Genomic DNA, 6,598 nt, shown 5'->3' on the forward strand with positions numbered 1-6,598 from the left:
GAAAGGGGTGAGGGTCCCTGGACATCCTGGGGAGGGAGTCTCCTTCCCGCCCCTCAGGAGGGCAGACTCCGGGGCATTTGCTCAGCCCCCAGGGGAAGCGCCCAGGAGCCAGATGCCCAAAACCTTAGCCAAGTTTCCCTTTTCTGCACCCCAGGAAGGAGCCAGCCTGTGCCACTGGTTCCCATGGAAACAGAGCCCTGAGCCACCCCCTCCTCTGCGTGCACTTGCACACCCGTCTTCATTTGTGTGTGTGTGTGTGTGTTTGCACCAGCCAATCAGCTCTAACTTTCAGGCTCTGGGAGGAAGAAAAGTCTGGAGCAGTTGACCCACCAAGGGAGGAGGACTTTGGACTGCCTGGGCCTCACACCAGGCAGGGACTCAGTGGACCCTGGAGCTGACCACGGCGGCGCCCTGGGCAGAGGTGAGTGCAAGCCCCCTGCAGCTGTGGGGTCAGGGGCAGGGGCTGAGCTCCTTGAGAGCCTGGAGACCTGGTGATCTCAGGTCTGAGCAATTGTCCCCGTGCTGAGCATGTTGAGTCCTCACAGTGGCCTCAGCAGGGAAGTGTCATTATCTCTGTGGATGATGAAAGTGAGAACCAGAAAAGGTAAAGGATTTGTCCCAAGTCACTCAGTCATGTCCGACTCTTTGCAACCCCATGGACTATAGCCCAGCAGGCTCCTCTGTCCATGGGATTCTCCAGGCATGAATACTGGAGTGGGCTGCCATATCCTCCTCCAGGGGATCTTCCTGACCCAGGGATCAAACCCGTGTCTCTTGTGTCTTCTGCACTGGCAGTCGGGTTCTTTACCATTGGCACCACTGGGACCTAGAAAGTGACAAAGCTGGTACACAAAGCCCGTTACTTTCATCTCTAAGTGATGTTAGACCCTGCCGAACCTCCCATGCTGCACACATCAGCTTGGGAATGTGCCAGTCGCGCTGTCCAAGACAGACCTGGCCATAATTATGGCCTAGTCAGCATGAGGCAGGACCAGAGAAGGCCCCCATCCCCGCTCCTGGTTTGGGGTGAGGGCTGAACTTTCATTACCAGATGTGCTTTCTTCTGAATTCACAAATTAATGAGCTTCAAGGAGCTCATCTTACGAAAAAACCCAAATGAGCTTTTTTAGCCAGCCCAATACAACAAAACAGGGCAGCTGCCCACATGCCCCACCCCCCCACCAGCCTCTACCACCTTGGGCCTGGAGAACCTCCAACCAAGGGTGCCACCAAGGGTGTACCCCTCATAAAACACACATGATGTTGGCCTGCATGATCTGTGCCCCCCATCTCTCTTTTTTCCCCAGCGCCCACAGGGATTTTTCTAGAGCACTCTGAGCTGGTCCCGCCCAGGCCTGTGAGAGATGCAGGAATGAGAAAGGTTAGGAGAGTGTGGAGGTCCAGGACAGCCCGGAGCAGAGCTCCCCACATGGGCCTCAGCAAGCCTAGCAGTGGTATGGACATGTAGGCAGCAGCTAACTCTCCTTGTGAAAGTCTGGGAGTTTCTGGAGATTCTCTGGCAGTGCATTAAACCCCAAAAAGGTTAAGGAAGACTGCAGAAGGGCCTCACTTTGTCAGCCGCGATCCTCAGCCTCATGGGTCTCAGCTGTACTTTCCCTTGTGCTGGGGGGTGATGAGCCCCAGGAGTTTGGAAGCGGGAAGGAATGGACCATTTCAAGCCTGGAAGAAGGTTGAGTAGCTTGCATTTGAGAGGAGGCAGTGGCAAGCCATCTGAACCAGCTGGGGGCCTCCCTCTAATCCCATCTTGGTGAGGGCTCACACTGACCTACCCACAAGCCTTGGGAGTCTTCTGGACCTTCCTCTATTGTTGCAAACAACCCCCTTCACTTCCAGACCCAAGGCAGATTCTTCCTGCAATGCCGGAGACCTCGGTTCAATCCCTGGGTCCAGAAGATCCCTGGAGAAGGAAATGGCAATCCAATGCAGTATTCTTGCCTGAAGAATTCCATGGACAGAGGAGCCTGGTGGGCTACAGTCCATGGGGCTGCAAAGAACTGGACATGACCGAGTGACAATACTTTCTTTCCAGATCCAACTTCAAACCCTTCCTCCTTGGTACCCCAAACCTGACTTCATGGAGTCCTCACTCTGTATCTTTTTTCCAGATTCCTTTGAGCTCTGGTTCTGCTTACCCCTGGCTGAGGGGCACAGGAGACAGACAGTACAGTTTCAGGGTTTAGGTCCTTGCTCCACCAAGAGCCCCTACCTGTGAGGAAAGCCTCTCTGGGTAGTGGTGGGTCTCCCCAGGCAGGTGGAGGCCCCTCCCCACAGGAGTTCAAGAAAAGTCTGTTGCCCTCAAACAGTGCTTCCCTGAAGGCCACAGCACCCAGGTGTCCTGTGAGTCGGCATAGCTGTGGCATTGTCTTACTTGTCTTTATTTGTCTTTCACTGCCTGGAAACCTCTTCTGCTGCCCGCCTTTCCGGGGCTGGATGGAAGCCCTGGCAGACCTGAGATGATGCTCGGTAGGGAGATACAGTGGTTCACTTCATCTCACCAGACCGTCCCAGCTCCGGTCCAGGCCTCGGCCAAGGCCAGCCGTCCTGGCGCACAGCCGGAGTCTCTGCCCAGCTCCGGGGGCAGGGCGCGGCTCCCCGGTGGATCCGTCCTGGGCGGTGCTCTGGGTTTGCCCAAGGTCGAAGGTCGGAAGCTATATGCCTGCTTTCTGGCCATAGCTGGGCACCTCCACACCTTCCCCCTGGCGCCACGTGGTCCTCACACCTTCCCCCGTACATCATGTGGATCTCAGTGGGAGGGAGGCCAAGGAGACTCCACACCCCCAGGCAGACCATCTCCCCTCTGCTGGGGCCTGTGCACACTCCAGGCAGCCTCCATGCTGAGCCTCCCTCACACGGGGCCCTCGTCTGGCTCACTGGCCTCTCCTTGGCTTTGTGAGAGAGTGGCCAGCTTGTCTCTTGCTCTCTAGACCTTGAGGTGGGGCTGGGGCATCAGTTGGCTGGGTTCCTCAAACTGCAGGGCATCCTGGGAAGCCCTGAAGATGGTCTTCAAAAAAAAATTATCTTTGGCTGTGCTGGGTCTTCGTTGCCGCACAGGGGTTCTCTAATTGTGGCGAGCAGGGGCCGCTCTGGTTGCAGTGACAGGCTTCTCGCTGCAGTGGCTTCTCTTGTTGCAGAGCGTGGGCGCCAGGCATTCAGGCTTCAGTAGCTGCAGCTCAGAGGCTTGGTAGCCGTGATGCACAGGCTTAGTTACTCCTCCGCTTGTGAAATCTTCCAAGACCCGGGATCGAGCCAGGCTCCTGCACTGGCAGGAGGATTCTTATCCACTAAGCCACCAAGGAAGCCCTGAAGGTTTCCTTTAAAGCCCCTTTCTTCTGACTTGATGTGAAGGGAGGGCTCCCCCCGTTGTGTTCAGCTCGCCACCCCCTAAAACTCCCCCTCAACCTCAAAGCCTGACTCCTGGGTACCCCTAGTGTGGGGAGGGTTCAGGCTATTGAAATTCTGCATCACCGCTGGGGCCAGGTGGGGTTATCTCTGCGTACACTGCACCTTCTCCTCGCTGGGTACTGCGGTGCTGTGTTTGTAAGAGGGGGGACTGTTGCCTGCTCCAGGAGGGGCGCATCCCGGAAGTGCAGGAAGGATTAGGGGCCACAGAGAAGGGGCTCCATGCCAGTAGCATGGTATCACCTGAGTTATAACGAGCCACCATTATCAACTGTTTCTTTGGGGTAAGTTGTGTCCTTTCTCCTCAGCCCACATCCAGTCCTGTGCCTTAGTTTTCTCAACCATAAACAGGTGATGATAAGTGTCTACAGCTCTTAAAGGGCTTCCCTGGCGGCTCAGCAGCAAAGAATCTGCCTGCCAATGCAGGAGACTTGGGTTCGATCCCTGGGTCAGGAAGATCCCCTGAAGAAAGAAATGGCAACCCACTCCATTATTCTTGCCTGGGAAATCCCATGGACCCAAGAGCATTAGCCTATTAACAATGTTGTGATAGTTTCAGGTGGAGAGTGAAGGGACTCAGTCACACCTACACAAGTCTCCATTCTCTCCCAAACTCCCCTCCCATCCAGGCTGCCACATAAGTTGAGCAGAGTTCCTTGTGCTGTATGGTCCTTGTTGGTTATCCATTTTAAATATAGCAGTGTGTACATGGCCATCCCAAACTATCTTTACCCCGTTCTTCGCCCCCGGTTCTCTGTCTGTGAGTGTTTCTGTTCTGTAAGCAAGCTCATTTGTGTCCGAGATGAGATGGTGAGACAGCATCACCGACTCAATGGACATGAACTTGAGCAACCTCCCGGGGACAGCAGAGGACAGAGGAGCCTGGTGTGCTGCGGTCCATGGGGTCACACAGAGTTGGACACAACTTGGTGACTTAACAACAATCTCTGAGTCAGTCCCTGAGAAATGCTTAGCACACTTCCTCATTTATACTCAGAACCCAATAAATGAAACTGTCCCCTCAGGTAGCCTCAGCGGGCCCCTGGCCATCTGACTCTTCTTTGCACACCTGGAGCCAAGCAGAACTACCCTGGCCAGCCACCTGGGGCCTGGCCCATGTGGCATTTCTATGGCAGAATCCGCCACCTGTGGCTCATGGCCTTTGCTCTGGGGTGGCCAGGCTGGCAGAACTCCCAGGGCCTCCCATCTGTCATCTCTTCTGCCACAGCAACAGCAAGGACACGTGGATCACATCTCCTTGGAGATGGGCCTCCCTCCCATCCACCCACAGGGAACGTGGGCTGGCAGCGTGCCCAGGAGGAAACCTCCGGGGCCACCAGGGTCAGGGCATGTGAATCCAAGTCCTGGTGGGACTTCAGCTTATGGGACCTTGACTCAGCCACAGAGTTTCTCAGAGCTTCACCTGCTCAACCGTGAAACAAGGATGACATTCTGCCCGCTTTGGGGAATGTCGTGAGAACAGATGAGACTGCAAACCTCGAAAGGGCTTTGTTTCACACATAAAGGATGAGCAGTTTAGGATCCCAGCATTCTAAAAACTGGGAAAATATGTGGTTTATTTCTCCCATTGGCTATTTCTGTCACCTGCTGAGCGCCACCCTCACCCGCAGCTTATCAGAGCCTACAGGTGATGCTCCCTGAACTGAGCTCCTTTGAAAGTCCATGTTCAGTGCACTAGGCCAAGGTTTCTAGATACCAAGTTCAATGAATGGCAGCCCTCCCCAATTCACAGGGGAAAAATCAGCTAGTTTCTTAGGACTATTAGTTCTGATCACGTTGGACTAGGTAACTTGGACTAAATTCCTAAATGAGGACAACTAAAAGCTGCTCAAAAAATATTTTTTGAAAGTTTGATTCAAGGGTGCGTGCTCAGTTGCTTCAGGTATATTCAACTCTTTGTGACCCCATGGACTGTAGCCTGCTGGGCTCCTCTGTCCATGCGAGTCTCCAGGCAAGAATGCTAGAGTGGGTTGCCATGCCTTCCCCAGGGGATCTTCCTGACCCAGGGATCGAAACCGAGTCTCTTGTCTGCTGCATTGGCAGATGGGTTATCACTGGCACTACCTGGGAAGCCCTTGATTCAGGGGTACCAGGGAGCAAACAAGGCAGTAAGAAGTCACAGGACCAAGATCTGGAAAAAGAAAGAAACCCAGAGACATCTGGGGCTACTTTCTCCCTAAAGGATCTGGTGATGCAGCAAAGATGCTGAGCAGAGCTGTTGACAGCCTCTGGATCTAAGGAGGTCAAAACTAGGGCCACCAAGAGTGGAGGGGTTGCCTGAAAAATCCTTCATGCTTTAGGTTGGGACCCCGGATGGTTTCATCCCCAAAGTATGAATGAACTGGAAACAGACAAGTGCTCCAAGGCACTGCAAATCATCTCAGTCCCTGAAAGCCAATTAAAACAACTTGGTCTGCAAGTTGTTGGATCACAAGCCATCTGTCCAATGTACACATAATCCTCATGGAGCAAGTTAACCTCATTCTGCCTCAAATTAGTTCTATAGATTTACAGATAAAATATGTGGCGCTTACTTTTTTCCAAGTAGGCAAGGAGACAATACTAACAAAAACCAAGAGAAACAATAGACAATAGAAATAGGCTCACAGAGGCTCCTTATTAGGGAGTTACTGAACTTAAACTATACCTAGTTTGGTCAAATATATAAAAGACAGGCAATATTGATAGAGAACTAGAAATTATTTTTTAATCATTTCCTATTTTTATCCCATCAATTTCATTCTTAAAATGCAAGGTGCTACAGTTCCCTACGCAGGACAACAGATGAAAAGCAAGCCAAGAATTGTTCTGGGAAAAGCCAAAAAGAGGCAACTGTGCCACATTTAAGGATGCTGGTCTGAGAGTGTGTTGGCAGTAGTGAAAATGGGAACACCATCCCAATTTCTAGTAGCAATTTGTTGCTGGTTTTCTAAGATGCAATTAAAAATAGACACCCCCTGGAAACCCAGCAGATTCTTATCTTACAGGGCTTTGCTCCTTTGAGCAGGAACCTGTCTCCCTCTTTGCTTGTATCTGCCCAGACCCAGCTCTGCCCCGGCCCAGAGTAGTCATGGCAAAAAAAGAGAGAGAAATAGCAGCATTTGAGTATTTGCTTTGTGCCAGTCCCCTGCCAAGGGGTTTGCACACATTGTTACAT

This window comes from Dama dama, chromosome 11 (assembly GCF_033118175.1).
Source record: "Dama dama isolate Ldn47 chromosome 11, ASM3311817v1, whole genome shotgun sequence".
In the NCBI taxonomy this organism is placed as follows: domain Eukaryota; kingdom Metazoa; phylum Chordata; class Mammalia; order Artiodactyla; family Cervidae; genus Dama; species Dama dama.